Source organism: Haliotis rubra, unplaced genomic scaffold (genome assembly GCF_003918875.1).
Source record: "Haliotis rubra isolate DU_JTF1 unplaced genomic scaffold, ASM391887v1 Scf613, whole genome shotgun sequence".
Lineage (NCBI taxonomy): Eukaryota > Metazoa > Mollusca > Gastropoda > Lepetellida > Haliotidae > Haliotis > Haliotis rubra.
Window position 1 is genome coordinate 474,578 of NW_025767317.1, and position 20,912 is coordinate 495,489.

At 41.8% G+C, this 20,912-nt stretch overlaps 1 protein-coding gene and 1 non-coding gene across 2 annotated transcripts in view; both read left to right on the top strand.

Annotated features, from left to right (window-relative positions):
• LOC124255940 (doublecortin domain-containing protein 2C-like) overlaps positions 1 to 20,912 on the top strand; it is a 138,388-nt gene that overhangs the window by 38,297 nt on the left and 79,179 nt on the right. The gene's annotated exons all lie outside the window — the stretch shown is intronic.
• Trnastop-uca lies at positions 462 to 548 on the top strand. The gene has a single exon. It is a non-coding gene; the product is annotated as a tRNA-Sec (tRNA).

Sequence of the window (20,912 nt, forward strand, 5' to 3'; positions counted from 1 at the left end):
TAGTCTAAAACTTACTCTCTGAAAATATATAAATTTGTTTGAAACAAATAACTCTATTTTATAAGAGAGGCATGCTAAATGTACTTCCCCGTACTGCTGACGACCTCGGCTAGACGGAACAGCTGGATTGCTACCAATACTACATTATTCACCTCACGACTTCAGTGTCCCACTGACTCAGCAGTATCACAACTGTTGTTCGTGTAACAAGGTTATCACAGTAGTAGGCGTATATATACTAGTATGTGTGTGAGTGTAAAATGACAGGTAATGAATCTTCAATATTTCAACCATAAACTAAACCGAATATACTTTTGTCAAGTTCAATTTTTGAACTTAATGTAATTATAGAGAAATAATTAATATTATATATGAAATGACTATATGTAAACTAACCCAGGTCAGGCGATATGTAACTGTCCCTCGCCACTGATATAAGCCTCTCAAGACCACTGATTACTGCCCGAACGACCCTCAGTGGTCTGGGGTGCAGGCTTCAAACCTGTAGCTGACTGACGTCAGAGTGGTTCAATTCCACCTTTCGGGCGATGTTTTGAGAATGATCACTATGACTTTATCACGCACGATACGGACTTGTGCAACGTTCCACGGTGTATCCCTGTCCACATTTTGGGCTGTTAATGTCTTAATGCAACTTTTTGTTAAAGATCCGCAAAGTCTTCAGACGTTGAAAACTACGATTTTATGCCGCATAAGCAATTTTCCAGCAACCACAGGACCGACAACACCTGTTTAATTCCTCCTTTCGGACGACGTTTTATACTAGTAATTCATTTGCAGCCGGACAGTCGCTGCTTTTGATTGTGGAGGAGCCATAGTCACATGCCCTGATGTGGTTTGAACAATACTGGTAGCAACATAAACTCAACTTGGAGAATTGCGCCGCGCTGAAGTAGACACAACAGTTTCACCACCTTTACGTGGTATTATGAGCGGCTGGATCAGATTTATTGTTTTGTTCTTATGTTTCCAAACGTAATTTCATTTCTCATATTTTCACATATTTCTCAGAAATGCCAAAATAACGATCTGAATACACCGTAATCAAACGTCCTTAAAATCCTTGTATCCTCCATGTCCCTCAAACCGGGAGGAGGTGATGCAAGACATAAGGGGAGGTAACTCCAGTGTACCCCATAGCTGCTGTCGCCTGTCAGTCCAACGCACATTATTAATCAACACTGACACATGGGGATTTCCCGCCAAGTAGTTTTATTGAATATACCCAGAACACGACCCTAAAAAGACACTGGAAGAAGTCGTAATTCCTACATATATACACATTTGTCATGTAGACCACCGACATTGAATACTTTATGAGTGTAAATTCAAGGGTGTTATTCGTCTTGTTTGTAACTTAAGCAGCTCACACGTACCTTCAATCGGATTGTACGTGAGAAAACACATTTACTTCAGCACGGAGAGATAAACAGCTCACTTGACTCAGATATGGCATATCAGCCCACTCAGCGGACGGCAAGATGTCTTCCACCAGAGACTCACATTGTGCAACTCGAACACCTTGGTAGCTATATCTTTAACTGGTGTCTAACCCAGACATAAGCACAGGGGTGTTCGAGTGACGGCAGAATTTTCTTCCATCAGAGAAACACATTCTGTAACTCGAATGGTAGCTATATCTTAAACTGGTGTCTAATACCCCCATTTCACTGGGCTGCGATCGGTCCCGATTGCAATTTTGTTTTAAATCGCCAGCGATCGTATAATGTCGGAAATATACCCGGAGTAGTCGGCAGAGATCAGCAAGATACATGAGTGTGTCTGCATAATCTGGAGGTGATTTTTGAATCGGCACAAGTTTTGGAACAGGTTTAAAGATAGCTATGGTGTGTTTTGACACTCTGATGTGGTAGGATAGGGTGGTACTTCTCGCCAGAGGCTAGGGGCCTTATGGTAACTCTAGACCAGGGCGCAGAGCTTTCCTGAAGTTGGTGTCTTTTGGTAAGTCTTGGAATGAAGCAGTTCATCAAACATATCAGGAGGCATTCGCAGATAGTTGAAGAAAGAAGACGTGTTCGAATCTGAGTTCAGATTGTCATAGTTTCAGATTGTCATAGTTTCCAAAGTTCAATCTTCTTTCCAACAAACCACGGACGTACTCCAAACCGTTTCTGTTTTCTTCTTCTTTTTGGTGCCTGGTTCATTCTGTATTGATAGATATCTATCTCCAATCCCATATGTTGTTGCAGCAGAAGAAGTAGTTGTGCAGCTGTGAGCATGTTACCAGATAATAACAATCGGCTGTCATCGTCCGCTTTTATAGCCCAGAATCGGGACCGTTTTGTGGTTTGGAGGCCGATTTTACGTGTCTTACTCGGCAATTATACGTACTTTACTCGGCGTCGATCGGTAATATTCGCGTATAATCGGCACTTTTGGCGATGAGTCTTCGATATCGTAAGCCTAACATCACTGTGTCGGCGAGCATCGTGAGGAATCGGGACTGAATCGTAGATATATTGCCGCAGAAACGTGATTTATACATAGCCAATCGGCCAATACTGGATGAAATCGTATCAACAACGGGTGCTCAATCGCAGTGTTATCGGCATTTATACGTAAATCTACAGTCTCTTCATCGTCTATTACGTAGGTTTACCGTAGATAGTGCGTAGAAACGGAAACTATAAACAAAATCTGGCCGATTGAGAACAATAACATCGTAGGTGACGAATCGGTACTAGTCAGAGTAGTCTTGATTTGTCGTAGCCCAGTGAAATATTACGTCTTTGTCGAAAATAATTAACACAATAAAATATGAAATCATCTTTAACTATTTCGGTATTATTGAAGCTGACCTGTTTGGATAATTAACCCGTTACCAAGGTAATAACATAACGTACACTGCTAGGCAACATAATGTTATTATCTATCGCCATTGTCATTACAGATTATTAGATGCTCCACTCATTATTTCTATATGTTTCACAATATTATGGCGTTTCATTTCCTAGTATGAGTTGTATAATGTAGTGAATTATCAGCAGAAAGAAACTTTGGACTGCCGAAACTGAATGGCAACGGAAAATACCCCCAGTTGATGTTATCATGTGTTTGATTACCCATTGCCAATGTCTTACGTCAGAGATATAATATCTAAAAATGAAACGTTTACTCAGCACTTAGAGGATGGTGGAATCTATAATATATACATTGATTTAAAAGTTGCTCTAGGTTAGCTCTAAAGTAGCACGGGTAACTCTCCTACCTTGCGGCAGGGGGTTGAACCATTCATGGGTGATGGCAAGGTCAAGCATGATGAAGCATTTGATATAATATTTGTGAATACGCAGAAGGAAGATGAATTCAAGAAGCAAAAATCTCTCTCTCTCTCTCTCTCTCTCTTTTATTTCAAATATGTAACAGATCATTTGGTAGAGTACAAATAGCATGTAACAGTATCTCAATCAATGAGCGGTGTGTATTCAACAATAATATCACTATGTCCAAATGCTAATTGGCTTCGCGATATGCTTAAGATTAACTCGCACTTTAAGGTTGAATTCAACTTGTACTTTAACTTGTGGTCCCATCTTTCAACACATCCTACTCCCCTAACGGTCTCCCGCGATGCCGCACGTCTTTGTCACATCACTGTGCCCGGAGTCTTCACCGTGAAGTATCCATCAAGCTTTTCTTTAAATTACATAGTAAATAGTGTTGCAGTGTCGTTACGTGATGTCGACACTGTAGGCGTGTTTACTTACACCGATGTCGGCAACAGTGACTGTCTTGTTTGTTGAAACCGATACAACTTGATATAATGCTAGAACACGCCATTGTATTTGCATTTCAAATATGCAGCATCAATTTCAGATGAATAAACAATACACGAGGAGAACAATGTAAACACGGACGCTAATATGGGCTCTCCGACAACAGTTACCTACACGTTTTGTTGTAACTTATGACGTTGAAACATGAAACTATTAAAATAGAAATTGATTTAATGTCGCTAATGTTACTGGGTGTATGGACGTACGCTAGAAGGACGTGCAGTGACGGAGATTTGTAAAGGGCTATAGAGATCCACTTGTGAACCAGCCGGGCATGACCTCATACTCTTAACAATTGTTTTGTTCCAACGTGTGTGATTATTGCCATTGAAATATGCACTCTTTTTTATTATTTTTGGGTATAATTATAACCTAAATAGCATTAAGCGCGTCATAAAATGTAAACAAAGGAAAGATTATACACCTCAATTTGATTGTGTCTAAAAATGAAACAAGTATTTTATCGATGGTAATTATTTGATACTCGTATCATTTTCTTGGACCTAGGGTTTGCAGTTTTTATGCTCCTGTTTTCAGTTTATAGTCTGTAGTCATGGTTGACAAGTTTTCGTCAAATTCATTTTGCAAGTGTAAACTCCCTATTCCTGGCCATTTACCATACCACAAGTACATGTAAAATCGTACTACGTTTCATATGAGCGACAATAATTAGCAGTGTAAAGAGTTCAATCGCCCTTCGCAACGTAGAAAAGACCGCTCATTTCACAATACAATCGATTTTTTAAAGTTAGTATTCTTACATTGTGTTCAAACAGTAATTTTCATACTTTCTTCAAACGTATCAAACTTTCTTCAAACGTATCACTATATCGAGCCGAATCCGGTTATTACGTGGAGTTATTTGATGAACAGTGTTTGTTGCAACATGTGCTGAGAGAAACGACTCCTTGCCACGACAGTGGGGTAATTATGGTGTTTATACCCTGGGGTACCGGAAGGTGTTGCGCAGCGCCCACTGTTGTTTATGGTGAGCGACAAACACAGCCACGGTATGTGCTCAACTAATGACAGATTGTATTTGAAACAACAAACAACTTTTTTTGTCAAAGAACGTTGGAATTCTTGCTTGATTGTTACTAATCTATGTCTGGCACGACAAAATAATATCAGTATACACCACATGTCATTCTTTTAATTTTGAAACATATATTTCATTAAAAGTCAATATCTTTAAGTGGCATATTAGAAGCTGAGATATGAATATTGACACTAGCTTGATAAAGATACTTGCATCAGAACTTTGAAAGAATGAAGCAGTTGAAACCCATATCCAACTCTATGGGTCGTATTTCATCTGGCGAGACAGAACTGCTTGTTCGCAACGTCTCATATCTCAAAAGCATAGGGGTGGGAATTGAATGGGCTTTGAATGTTTCCTGACAGCCGTCGGGTAGCTGGACTGCTGCTATGCGGCGTTAAGCAACAAACATACAAACACGTCTTTATTTAAATTTTGTGAGTGAGTGAGTTTAGTTTAACGCCGCACTCAGCAATATTCCCGCTATATGGCGGCGGTTTGTAAATAATCGAGTCTGGACCAGACAATCCAGTGATCAACAGCATGAGCAATTGGGATACGATGACGTGTTTCAACCAAGTCAGCGAGCCTGACCACCCGATTCCGTTAGTCGCCTCTTACGACAAGCATGAGTTACTGTAGATCAATTTTGCAGCTTGTAGAGCAGGATAAGCTCCCCCATTTGGCGTACACCTGGTGTCATCACTGATTCAGTGACCCTTTCATAAAATTTCAACCCATTTATTGCCTTGCCCAGTTGACTCTGTTTCGGCAGATAACCGAACCAGATTGGTGTTGACGTTTTATGTTCACACATTTGGAATCGAACCCAGATCACCGGTGCGATGAGCCAACGGATTCGGCTTTCCTACCATCACACGTATATCTGATACTGTACCTATTGATTATAACGACGTTTCAGGGATATGTATTGTCTATTTATCGGGGTATTTTTTGTGTGTGTGTCATAAAAATGGTTTATTTTGTCCATGTCCTATCATCTGAATTCCTTAGTGCTCAGTGGAACGCCTACTGACATTATTCTGGTACCGATACCACGAACAGACAAGACGAGGGCCTCATCTTTCCCGGCAGAGGTAGAGGAACAGTGATAACAGTTAACGTTGCTTCCGAGAGAACATCAACAAGATCTGTTTCTGGTAAATGATGAAGGTGCATTGAGGTTTCTGGACGGTTGGTTCAGACGCGATATGTGTACTCCATTGGTTGAGGCGCGTAAATCCTTCAGGGTTGTGTCGCTTAGCTGAACTAGGATCCGCTGAACTTGGGTTCGAATTTATGCCCTTGGCGTCGACACCAATCTGACTCGGTTACCAACAACAAACCAAAATGGAGCATAAGAAACACATAGTTTCATTTCAGAATGGTTTTCTCAAAGTCGTTAACTAACCCATACGATACAACACGATCGACAAGCGAGATTATAGTTCAATTATTTTTATATTTAATGTTGTATTTATTTGACAAACTGTAGAACATGAACTTTAATGGTCAACAATTACAGATAGAATCAATGCGTTATATGAAAGGACAAGCCCATGGGGCGATGATGTCACAGTGACAGTGTCATCTCAACACAACATGACCGACATCAGAGCCAAAACATTCAAATAGTTTCACGGTTGCCATTGGAGGCATGTGAGTGTTGTTTTGTACAAACACCAGCAGTCTAGACGTCTTCAACAACATCAGACAATAACGACAGCATCTCCTGTGCGAGAATGGCCGTAGTAGCCTCGGGGTGTACAGCAAGAAATGAAGTTGCCTTGTGTCATATTCCGTATTCAACTCATTAGGCTTGCTCAGCATTCAGCTGACGGAGGGCAAGAGCGGTAGCTCTGAAACATCGTTACCAAGAATAAAAGAAGTCCTTATCTATAAACAAATTTGTCCTGATTTTACAGTCGTATTTGTGTGCTACTACTATCTTCGTGTGCAGCACCCCCTGTTGTAGAAATTTTGTAACTTTGTTTGGTGATTTGCTTTGTTTCGAGAAATCATTAATCTGTGTGTTTGTGGGGGTAATCGACTGTTTCATGTGGTTGGCGTCAATGTGTGTTCAAGAAATAATGATAGGGAGGTGTGTATTGTTGCTGTGCGAGCACCAGGCGATCTGTATGCATAAGTGAAAGGGGTGTTTTGAAGAGCTGGTCGACAATCATCAGGACATTAATTGTTGTGGGAATTGCGCCGTATGCATTGAATTGTTGATGCATAACCCAGTCACCATGACAATAGCACATGGCAAGGTACGCGTGCACGTGTACTTTAAGGCAAGAGTCACTTACATATGGACCTCATGGGCAATGTTTTTTTCCACATGACATTTCCTTGAACACTGACGGCCTCTGTTGAATGAGGGAATATGGTTTGAGGCAGATTTAACAATACACCAGCAATACCATCGAGGAGGACACCCGAAATGACTTTCACACATTGTACCCATGTGGTTAATCGTACCCTGGACTTCGGCGAACGCTTTAACCATTAGGCTACCTCGGTCCTCCTCCTATGGTACCAAGGGGCCGTGGGGTAGCCCAGTGGTTAAAGCGTGCGCTCGTCACGCCAGAGGCGAGGTGCAATTGGGTTTAACGTCGTGCTTGAGAATATTTCGCTCATATGACGACGTGCATGTGTGCGTATGTGTATGTACGGCTGCTTGTACTAGCAACTGAAGCTGGCTTTATAGAGCTAGCACACTGAGATACCATGCCGCAGTGAATCATGAATACCCCACTCAGACACATTATACTGACTCCGAGCCGACCAGTCCTTGTTGTACCCATTAATGCCGAACGCCAGGCAGGGACCAACAAGTACCATACTTTAACGTCTTTTGGTATGACGCGGTCGGGGATCGAACCCGCGACCTTCCGCTCTCCTCGTCACGCCAGAGGCCAGGGTTCAATTTCCCACGTGGGTACAATGTGTGAAGCCCACTTCTGGTGTCCCCCGCTGTAATATTGCTGGAATATTGCTAAAAGCGACGTAAAACCAAACTCATTCACTCCTATAGTACCCCACCTGGGAAGTATGATCGTGCGATTGTCCTGATTTTGTTCATTTCTCTATTAACAATATTCAAGTCATCTCATGGCGGTACACTCACAAATGGGCTTCTCACAATGTAACCGTGTATGGCAAGGACTCAAACCTCGGTTGGAGGTAATGAGCGATATCTTGACCACTAGACTACCGATGTGCCCACCCATACAACCAGTAACGCTGTTATCTTTCGTAACCCCCCAAACGAGTAAATTAGAATAAGGGACTCCTTTCTGTAATAAAAAGCTATTCATTAAGTTCATTATTGTTTGTTCTGAAAGTTTGGATTTATTCAAATTGACGTATTTCCCTTTATTTGTATATTTTGATTATGCCAGGAATCAATATCCGTAAAATGAGGGCATCTTTCTGACCTTGAATCCTGCCTTCTTTTAGATCGAATTTCTTTGTACTTGTTCCTAAATATACAGTTGACAATTGCTGCCCATTCAAAGTGACGTAGCATTTACTATATCAAGGGTTCATAGACACCGGGTGTCTCGGATTGTCTTGTGGTTTAAGGGACTATAGTAGGATGTGCAGAGTTGCTTCCCATTTCTTCTCCAGGATCCATTGGTCGTAGGCTCAAACCTAGAATCCGACATGATGAGTTTGTCAGCATCATTAATGTGTTAAATGCTTCTTAACAGTGGAACACAACTAAACCCTAATCCACTTTCCATTTCCTCTAACATTTATATAACTTGTTGTGATATAAGACTCATCAATTTCAGATTTAAGAATCTGTCCTCAGCAAATACAAGAAGGCAACAAGAGACACTGAAATAGGACCGAGAGTTTAATCCCATACAAAAAGTGTTAAGAGTACATTCCAGGAACTTCGTTGCAACCAGACTTCGTAGCAACCAGACTTTAACCGTTTTGCACAAAGAATACCGTGGCGTACGGGCTTGAATATTATTGGCAACAGGGAAAACTCTAAAATAGAAGGAAAATGGGAACCGGAAAACAACTGACCATTTTGAAATGATCCGCACATCGATGGGAAACATATTGTTTGGACTAACAGTTCTAAAAAGGCTTTGCAGCTAGCTGGCTAGCGACGTCTCGGATGCGGATGTTTACCTGCCATTAACTGACGAAAGCCCTTCAGATTAACAATGTGCTGATAAATATACACAATATTTTATGAAGCAAAGGATATCGTGGACATTGTTGACAAAGCATTAATTAAAAAACCCTTATCTACAATACAGTACTCAATAATGTATTGGGGAAATAGGCAACTAACTGGCCAGTCATTCTACTGAAAATTCGTTTCATAATCTTGCCAATCGTGGCTGTTTCCATGGATACAGCATCTGTGTTGATACCAGCGATAATGGAAGTACGTGTAGATAACGAACCTCATCCCGAGATTGGCTAAGCACACGCTCCTATTGATGGTATAATACTGTTAAACAATGATTGGCGTCACAGGGACAGGATCGTGCTGCCAATCATTAGGTTTAATTCGGCAAGATATCGATGTTAGATAACAGGGACGAGTGTTAAGGCTTGTAGATATATACTAACAACCTGAATATGATGTGTCCCCTTTGTAGAAGACCATATGTATGATTTTATATTGTGATTTGATATCTTCCCCGAATGAAGGCCATAAAAAGGTAAAGGTACCAACGTCGAGTGAGTGAGTGAGTGAGTTGGTGAGTGGTGAGTGAGTGAGTTGACTTTAACACTAAAAGGATTGAACACTCATTTACTACCTCTTTGATTATCACAAGTTTGGATGTCGTCTCACGTGTAAACTAACCATGCATATAGAGGTCAAGGAATTTATCTTCATACAAACTAGCCTCTTTGTCAACACCTAATCAATGCCACTTATCAATGGACGGAATTCAAAACCGAAAGATAATTGTGTAACGTATCGTGACAGATTTTCCATTGACATAATAAGCCATTAATAATGAATGGTGGACGACACCTGGTGCACAAAACTTCACCTCGTCTCTTTGAACACAGCACTAATACCTGCAGTGATTACCTGTCGTCAGGCGATTTGTTCCTGTCCGTCAGCGTGGGAATATAATAACGACAATTATGAGTTCGGAGATAGCTGTTCCTTGTCATTATTGTTTCCTCTGTGAAGCAATCATACCGGCAACGTTACCGCAACACTCCAGCTGCAATGTGGGAAATAATCTCAAAAACACTACAATATATACAGACACATAGCGATGGCTCTCAGCGGTAGGCCATACGGGCCACAGAACAGATTCAGACGCCACCCTGCTGTTCCGTCTTGTAGACGCGCGAGTCTGTCTCATAGTCCCAGAACCACATTATTTTCCCTACTGCCTAGCCCGTCCTGCAATGCTAAAGCACAAAATGAAGCAAGTCTAGATTTCCTCAGGTTCTGAATTTGCCTTCCGACTGGGGCTCATTTTCAGTTTAAATGGGTTATTTTGTTGCTATCCAAATAAATAGATTGAGAGACTAAGCGTTAGTCTACAGACGCACATCTGACGGCATAGCGGTACTTACTACGGTCACGTTGTTGTATTGGCCTTGCTTCGCAGAAGACTCGTAGCGAAAATCTTTAGCTCGCAGTTTTATAATGAACTCTCTTAGATTTCGAGCTGATGTCTTTAGAGCTTCAGCCTTCACCATCAGGCTAACCCACCGTCAAGCAACCGCAAGGTGTTTAGATAACCAAACTGAGTTAACAATATGCAGATACCTTGTTCTCCAAACAATCCTAGATCACTCAGAACGTTCCTAGTGCAGACAAGCTACTTGCTGACAATGTATAATTTCATTATTTATAGATACAAATATTGTCCAAATAGTTGGCAGATTTTTGGGATATCATCATACCGTGCTATGGAATATTGCTGAAATGGTTTAACACGCAACTCGCTAAACTGCATGCATTACACGCGTGTTGATATGTTTATCATAAGTCGATAGATACGTAACATATGTATTATATCATCCATATGACAGATGGGTTCATGGCCAATGCTTTTAGCTAACTGAACGGCCGTACCCAATATGTTCTTTCTTTCACGAATGATATCACCGGCCTAGTTCAACGCTCTTCGGAACTGTGTCACTGCCGTTACTACACGTGAGTTGGTTTGCTTTAACAGTAGGTCAGATATATCCAAGCGTGTGGTTGCTGACTTCCATGTTCATGACGGAGAGTCCAACGCTCCCGGTTCATGACGGAGAGTCCAACGGTCCCGGTTCATGACGGAGAGTCCAACGGTCCCGGTTCATGACGGAGAGTCCAACGGTCCCGGTTCATGACGGAGAGTCCAACGGTCCCGGTTCATGACGGAGAGTCCAACGGTCCCATGTTCATGACAGAGGGTCCAACGGTCCCGGTTCAGTGCGGACGGAGGGTATCCAACGGTCCCGGTTATAAATCGCGGACGAACGCGTATACAGCGTTGGGTATGATTATGTTTGTCCATGCATGTTGCCGATATAAATCTATATGGCTGATGGATGGAAACCAGCTCTCGCTTTTGTCACACTATTGAGCAAAGGTGGTCGCACACTTTTTTTCACTCGAGTTTCAATGGTCATTTACTAAACTTTCAGGACAGAAGGGGGGTACGCACCCCTGCACCTCCCGTCTGAAGATGCGGCGTTGATCAACATTCACTCACTTACTCACTGGTGGTCTCGATGTTTTATGAACTTACGCTGCCTTATAAGTGTTTGTCCATTATGTCCAGTAGGCTGATGTAGGTAATAAATACTTTGTACTGGCCGAGGGTACTGTATTACTTAGCTCATATTTGACATTCCCTGTAGCTCGGTACTCATTATTCTCTAATGAAGAAGGTCAGCGTGTCAGCTCACCTGCCCGCTCTATATGTCTATTGATGACATCGACATAAATCATGTGGCCTAGAGGGTGGCAGCGTGTCACGAGAGCGCCCGAGGAGGATTGAAGGCTTTCTGATTAATAACGTAGGCAGGAGATCCCCCTAATCTGTTGTAACGCTCCCCTCTTAATCTGTGTAACGCTGTGATAGTGGACAACAATCGTATAGTTCCAGACCTCCACTACTCAGTATGTGGACTGTTTGCGTGGCTAAAGAATGGGTGTGTTTGGTTCTGATCTTCCTATGTAGGTTTAAGACACGATACAGATAGTCAAGACATCTGTACGAGATCGCATATGAGTGACTGTGATGGTTTTTGCGCCAATTGCGCACTCGGGTCCAGTTATATCACGTCGTCAGCTTGTCTGTGAAGAAAGCCCGGACTGATGCACGTCTTCAGACGTTTACCACCTTGGTGAAACCCAGCTGCACTGATGCGGTGCTGACAAACCTACGTAGAAACATAGTCGGAACCAGGAATAGAACCCATTAGTTTCTGGAGTGCCCATCTGCAAGGGACACAACTCTGTACTGCAAACTGAGGTACCTTAGGCCACTGTGCCACCGTGCCCCCAGATCGTATATGAGGCAGGTTGATAACCGAGCATTACCATTGGGTGAGGTGGATCTAGCTCCACACTGAACAGTTTGTCAGCTATATCACTGTGTGCGTGGTTAACGTTCTTCGTTAAATGACAAATGTGGTAGAATATTACAGTTTTAGTTATTTCTACGTGTAAGATGTGGTATTGACAAACCCAGGTGGTAGACAAGGACAATCAGATTCTGATTACAGCGTCCAGTTAGCAACTAATCAGATGGATTCTAGGCGCTATCTAAATGAATTATTATTATTATTATTATCATTATTAATCTGGGGTTCGAACCCACGATAAGTGGACGCCGACACAGCTGAAGAAACAAACTGCAGAGTGCGTATCCTTGGACCACCGTGGTCCTGAACACGGACGAGAGATGTTACATAGCGGATTTATGTATCAACAGAGCATTGTTAAATATACTTTCATCCTTCCACAGCCCATGTAAGAATCCATACACTAACGTCCACCTTCATCAAATATCTAGATAATGGTCACGTAAATACGCCATGATATTAATGAGTCATAGTGACAGTAGAGACTCTCTCCTGCAATCGGGTGCCAGTCTATTGAGGTGCACAAACATATATATTCGTAGTGCTAGGACGAGCGTAGCTCCCATACTTTTATATTGGCTTACGACAGTCGGTATCACTAACATCGCTTTGTTGGAGTGGGCAAAAAGCTCCATTCCACAAAGCGATCGTAATGCTACCCGTGTCGTAAGTCTATTTGACTTACGATTGCCTTGGTACTAAGACCGCTTTGTTAAAACGAGAGTCCCGGGCCCAATTTCAGAAAGCTATTATATCACTTCGACTGTCGTAAGTCTATGTTACAGTATAGGAGTTATGACAGTCGTAGCGCGACGATGGTCGTAGGCCAACGTTAAAGTACGAAAGTTACGATCGTCTTGGCGCTGAAATGACTCTGTGAAATCTTGTTTTAAGCAAGCTGCCATTAAACAGTTAAGTTTAGTCTTTTAGCAAAATTCCAGCAATATCACGGCGGGGACACCAGACATGGGCTTCACACATTGTACCCATGTGGGGAATCGAACCAGGGTCTTCGGCGTGACGAACGAATGCTTTAACCACTTGGCTACCCCACTGTCCCTTGACAACACGGTATCTCGAGGGTAGGAAACAAACACAACATCCACCCACTTGACCCACGACAAGATTATTTCGGAGATACCCGTGTTAACTACACGTATACATGCTCTGTGTTGTGACGACTGGGTCTTGGGAACGCGGTATGGGACTTGAGGGGCACTTGGGAGCAGGGAGGTGGCCTTGTGGTAGGTGTAGATAGACTGGACATCTTGAGGGCTGCTCGGGTGTACATACTGAGAAATTGGGGTCTTTATTACGAAGGACTGAATGAAAACAGCGGGCGGAGGGGATGCGTTGAAAAAAGAGCACTGATTAAGTTTAGGAGATCGTACAGGAGGGAGGATTGAGAGGAGTAAATGCATTGGGGAGAGGGTTAATGAACATAAGGATGTTGAATACGAGTGAGAGAAAGAGAACATTGATTTCGTTAGTATATTGCTGGATGCGGTGTGAGGAAATAGGCGTTTTTTAATGCAAATTATGTGAGTAGAGTTGGACGTGGCTGACCTCTTTGCGAACACTGTGTCATAATTTTTCCTGTCGTCCTTTCATAAATTGTCATCACTAATTTGCCTTTTAGTGGAGTAATATGTTCGGGCAGAACATCGAGTGTGGTCAGGTTGTTTGGGGGTCGAGATGATTAAAACGGGTCCAGGAAAAACAACTATGACTGAAAGTGTCGAGTTGATCTAAATGAGTGAGTGAGTATGTTTGTACGCCGCTTTTGGCACTATTCCAGCAATATCACGACGAGGGACACCAGAAATGGGCTTCACACATTGCACCCACGTTGGGAATCGAACTCGGGTCTTCGGCGTGACGATCAAGCGCTTTAACCACTAGGCTTCACATGTAGGTTCAATTAATACTCAGGTATGATAACAGTGTCTCAGGAGGAAATAGAACGTAGCAACAAAGACTTCTCAAATGTCTGTAGGCAGTTGCGTCTCTTTGGATCCGCATCTCAGATTTTCCCCGACTATGATTTGAAAGCAACATACGCGTTCTGGAGTGAACACATCTACGACCACACAGACGACGCTGCTGTCGTGATGTGAAACAATGTTCAATGCTTTATCAAACTCACTCACTCACTGTAGCCGCTGTAGAACCCACATTCATCATAATGGTGGTGCCACAATACCATGTATTTCAACTAGTGATAAATGATGTATAGAAATAATACGTCCGCCACTGATACGTCCGACATCACAGCGCAGTAATTAGGTTTCATGTATGGTACTTTTCAGTGTTGGAAATTCAGCACGCCAGTCAAGAGGCGGCATAACTCTATTGTAAAACAGTATTTGGGCGATGGCTAGGTTGACTTCTTTGAGTGGCATTTTTAGAAGTTGGAAGTCAGATAGAACAAGTATATATGGATGACAACTTCTTTTATTCTAGAGCATGGCGTTTCGATACAGGTTCTTGTATCGTTTCCAAGTGAAAACGAAACAAGAACCTGTATCGAAACGTCGTGCTCTACAATAAAAGAAATTGTCATCCATATATACTCGTTCTATCTGGAGACTAGGTTGAAATACAGAAAACCTGAATTATTTAAACGGCTTACGTGGATTTGTCTAATGTGTCATGTTTAATAATTAGCGAATCCCACCGGTTCGTCTTTCGGGAAATCAATAGGCTCGTTACCTACAATTCCGTTATGGCCATTCAGTTCACTGTGAGCAAGGCCTGGTAACACCTGTAACAGGTACACCTCACACGTAACCGTTTGCATTCCCAAACAACAGTGTCACATTGCCAACACATTTACATAGGCTTAGTGACCCTAGGCTGTTCTGCCACCGTTATGTGTTTGTTCTCTGACCTTTTGGGGTGCATGTCATTTCCAAGCGTGCAATGCGTCAGCTGAACCACGCCAAGACCACCATACACTGAACCAGTATATCCAATATACCCCAAGTCACCCCTGGCAGTACATGTTGCTGAATAATGACCCATTCAATAACATTTCACAGCTATTGTCTGATGGGCATTGAGATAGTGTAGCAATGTGTATGGTTTTTGACGAGTAGGAAATATGATAAATAAATACATTTTGGTAAGAACACTCGAGGTGTGGCTTACATATATTGGGAGGTGATTAAGTTAGGTTGACACCATTACAAAGATTAACCTGTTTCTGAAATGAGGGTAAAGAGACATACAGTGCTGTAAGAAAGTTTAATCTATTATACAACAAAGGCCCTTAGTACTTGGCGTGCTGGTAGCGTATAACACTACACTGTAATTTACTTGTACTGTTGGTAGACCCATTTCAAAAACATAATGTGCGTTTCTGCATTTGTTGACCCGACATAGTACCTGACGATGTGAGTGTCGTGCAGGATGCAGATCTCGCATATTATACGACCCGTGAAGATCCAGGTTAGAATTGGCCTTCAACAACCCATGCCGTAAGAGGATACTAACGGGTCAGGTCAGGCTCGCTGACTTGGTTGTCACATGTCACCGTATCCAAATTGCGTAGAACGATGCTCATGATGTTGATCACTGGATTGTCTGGTCCAGACTCGATTACTTAAAGACCGCTGTCATATAGCTGGAATATTGCTGAGTGCGGCGTTAAACAACAACCAAACCAAACCAAACCAAACCAATCGCACATTATATGGACATCGAGTGGCCCAGTAGGTATAGTTTCGCTCGCCAAAACTCGGGTTCAGTGCATTCCGTGGAATCCACTCGTGGGACTTCAAGCCCTTGAATACATATAACCCTAATTCAATCTGTTGTATAGTAATGTGTATACATCGTGTCTGCTAGGAGTCATCTTGTGTTTACATGCTTCCGTGCATTAACTGAACACCCGTAATATTCAATTTGTATTCAAACCCGTTCTTTGAAATATCAAACATCGTTTACGTGACTGTGCATTTGTAATCGACTTTACTGTGTGAAGATCGACTCCTGCTGGGAGCACCGTCGTAGACACATTGCTCCTCTAACACATGTGCACAATGATATGGTTGTGTGGCTTGGGATACTCACACCGTGGACCTGTTGGGCGTACGGGATCGCATTTACCGACACCATGCGCAAAGATATTTGTTACCTACGGTGAATACATTGTTATCATGTATTGTCTGTATACGTATATCCCAGATAGATATGGGATATTGCCAGGTAAACCATAAGGTGTGTCTCCACAAGGGTATAACGGCATGTATAACAGAGAGCCGAGCCTTGTGATACACCTCAGCACGCCTCTGGACACCCAAACCCAGCGTTGAGTTCTTGTGATGATTCCTGTCTCAAAATGGCTGCATACAGAAAACACTCCTGAGATAAGGATGCAAACCAATTTACCTCTGTCGTCACAAACAACGAGTAATAAATATTGAAAGTCATATAAGTGCTGATGACACTTGCTTATAAATAATTGTTTACCATATCATAATCTTCATTTTACTTATGTCTTCAGCAGTAATTTTTGTTCACTGAGTCGTCAGAATAATTGTAGGAAATGATTTGCTCTAACTTCCAAGCCCTATTCCTACAAGGATGCATGGCCCTCAATTTATTCAACATTTTTTCACTGTAAGTGAGTATGTTGCCTTTCGCCGTAGCAGGCTATATCCCAGCAATGTAAATCATCGAGACTCGACCAGACAAACCAGTGACTGAGAGAAAGTACCAATGTCTTCAGTGTACGACGATACAACACGCGATGAGCTGGGCTGGATATTGATAAGTCGTCTCTGACAAGCCTGAGATACTTAAGACATATTCGCCCCCCGGAAGTTGTCTGTTTGGGAACCTGCTGTGACAAATATTGAAGAATAAATCTTTCGGAGATGTTTGACTTGTACTGCTATCATGTGAGTATGGTCACTCTGGGTCAAGTGGTATTTAACGTACATTTTAAGTGCTCTGTAGTGCCTCTTAGCTGACATTGTCCCAGCACCACCCACGCCTTAACCGTATCTTTAGATTCAGTGTACAACCCGTCAGACTGTACCCTCATACAACCCCACCCACCCCTCAGAATGGTGGGTATGTATCTTCTCCTGTCACCAGAGGAGCGGGTTGGACCAGGGGTGGCCCTTATGTCCGTCACACATGCCATTATCCAAGCACTCACACAACCTCGACTATCAGCAGTACGTTGGCCTGTGGTGCCCTTCTACACCATAGTGAACAACGTATGGCTCTATCTGGGTAGTCTTACCATATGGGGGATGGGGTCATTGGGGATGGGGGACAAAGGGGGATGGCGGACAGGGGAATGGGGGTGGAACAACCACCTACGGGTGAGTTTACCGGTTATCTCTAACACCGCTTCTAACGCGCACCTCTGTGGGTTCAGTTCAATGACAGGCGCCATCAACATCCTGATCTACTTCCAATCGAGAGATTAGCGCAGGTATTTATAATGTATGGTAAATTACAATAAAGCTTCATATACAATACTGCACAGTCCGTGTGAGAATCCGAAGGACTAAGATGCACCCCCGTTAATATCTTGAAATGTCAGTAAAGATTAGTAGTTGTTAGAAGTAAAGATACAGCCGCACTCGCGGTATTTGTTCTCTAACAGATATGCTGGTCTGGAGGCCACAAATGTAAACACACATATCAATTATCACCGGGACACTCCTACTAAGGACTTATATATATATGCCGTGTTTAGATAAGCAACAGCAGGGATGCTCCATGCTCTTAATTAATTGCTCAATAATGAATGTAAACATTTCTCTGCGAGTAGCCGTCCCACGTGGATAAGTTATTGACTGGAATATATTTATGGGCCTCTTTTGATTTATAAACCCATTATTCATAAACCCTTGTTTCGTAAAGCTTCCCAATCCCTTCCTTTCATGCAGATCTGGTTACATGTGATCAATTTTATATTTCTTTTGAAGTAGTTTCATATCATGAGGTTAGCTAAGAATATCGTTCAAAGCATGACAGAAAAGTAAGTGATACACGTACCTGTGTAGATCAAACATGGACCTTGTGTTGCTCAAACGATGGACTTTGTGTTCCTCAAACCTGAACGTTCTTTAGGTCAAACATGGACATTGAGCAATTCAAACATAAACCTTGCGTTCTACAAACTTGGACTTTGGTGAAATGAAACGTGAAAGTTCTGTTGGTCAAATATGGACCTTGTGTAGATCAAACATGAACCTTGAGCAGATCAAACATGAACCTTGTGTTCGTCAAACATGGAATTTGTGTTGGTCACGTATGGACCTTGTGTTGATCACGCAAACGCAAACCTTATGTTGCTCAAATATGAACCTTGAGGAGATGAATATGAACCTTATGTTGCTCAAATATGAACCTTATGTTGCTCAAATATGAACCTTAAGGAGATGAACTATGAACCTTATGTTGCTCAAATATGAACCTTGAGGAGATTAAATATGAACCTTATGTTGCTCAAAAATGAACCTTGAGGAGATAAAATATGAACCTTATGTTGCTCAAATATGAACCTTGAGGAGATGAAACATGAACCTTATGTTGCTCAAATATGAACCTTGAGGAGATGAACTATGAACCTTATGTTGCTCAAATATGAACCTTGAGGAGATTAAATATGAACCTTATGTTGCTCAAAATGAACCTTGAGGAGATGAACTATGAACCTTATGTTGCTCAAATATGAACCTTGAGGAGATGAAACATGAACCTTATGTTGCTCAAATATGAACCTTGAGGAGATGAACTATGAACCTTATGTTGCTCAAATATGAACCTTGAGGAGATTAAATATGAACCTTATGTTGCTCAAATATGAACCTTGAGGAGATGAAACATGAACCTTATGTTGCTCAAATATGAACCTTGAGGAGATGAACTATGAACCTTATGTTGCTCAAATATGAACCTTGAGGAGATGAACTATGAACCTTATGTTGCTCAAATATGAACCTTGAGGAAGTGAAAGGATGAAAATATGAACCTTATGTTGCTCAAATATGAACCTTGAGGAGATTAAATATGAACCTTATGTTGCTCAAAAATGAACCTTGAGGAGATAAAACATGAACCTTATGTTGCTCAAATATGAACCTTGAGGAGATTAAATATGAACCTTATGTTGCTCAAATATGAACCTTGAGGAGATAAAACATGAACCTTATGTTGCTCAAATATGAACCTTGAGGAGATTAAATATGAACCTTATTTTGCTCAAATATGAACCTTGAAGGAGATGAACTATGAACCTTATGTTGCTCAAATATGAACCTTGAGGAGATGAAATATGAACCTTATGTTGCTCAAATATGAACCTTGAGGAGATGAATATGAACCTTATGTTGCTCAAATATGAACCTTGAGGAGATGAAACATGAACCTTATTTTGCTCAAATATGAACCTTGAGGAGATGAAACATGAACCTTATGTTGCTCATATATGAACCTTGAGGAGATTGAATATGAACCTTATTTTGCTCAAATCTGAACCTTGAGGAGATGAACTATGAACCTTATGTTGCTCAAATATGAACCTTGAGGAGATTAAATATGAACCTTATTTTGCTGAAATATGAACCTTGAGGAGATGAACTATGAACCTTATTTTGCTCAAATATAAACCTTGAGGAAGTGAAACATGAACCTTAATCTGTTGAGCATCTGTTCTGTAAGCATGTTTTGTTTGATTGCACACTCAAAACATGTTTAATGTCACCCTTGCAATGACACGGCAGTTTTCATCTCATTGTTTACCAAGCCAAACACATCTGTTCGATCTAGATGATGAAAGTACCAAACCTTCTACCTCTTGACAGCACATGAAATGTATAAAGGTTTAAAAATGGAGAAATCTAACCGATATGCTAAATAGGATAGCCGCATTATCAGACGGCATATTAACCAACGGTTACCGTTCATGAGTTTTGTCCATAATTATAACTCTTTAGCGACTCTCTAAATGAAAACTTTGATTAAGCTCGTGTTTCCTGATCTTTGATCACGCGAAAATGACATTCACGGATATTGCATTATTGACATTGTTCTCGAAGACTCTACAGATTGTTGTGGACGACATGCGTGTGATTCCAAGAGGCATATACGGACGTTACTGACAGAACGAGGTATATTTAGCTGAACGATCCAAGCCGGAGACTACCCGCTTCTTATACAAGCTTCTTTTATACAATATTTCCGTTATGGCCAGTACTGGTGAATGTGACCGGGATTCCTTAAAAGCACCGACTTCGACGTTGGCCACTTTGTTGAAATATAGGGGAATTATATCTTGTGCAACCTGGTGACTAAAGCTTTGGTTCGTTACTATGTTCGAATCCCACATCGCCAATATTTGAAGATGAATATCCGTAGAGCCATGGATGAGATTAATACACGTGGCGGCATATACACACGTTTTGTCGTTTATTCGTGGCAATTCATAACCACATCTGGTTGAAGGC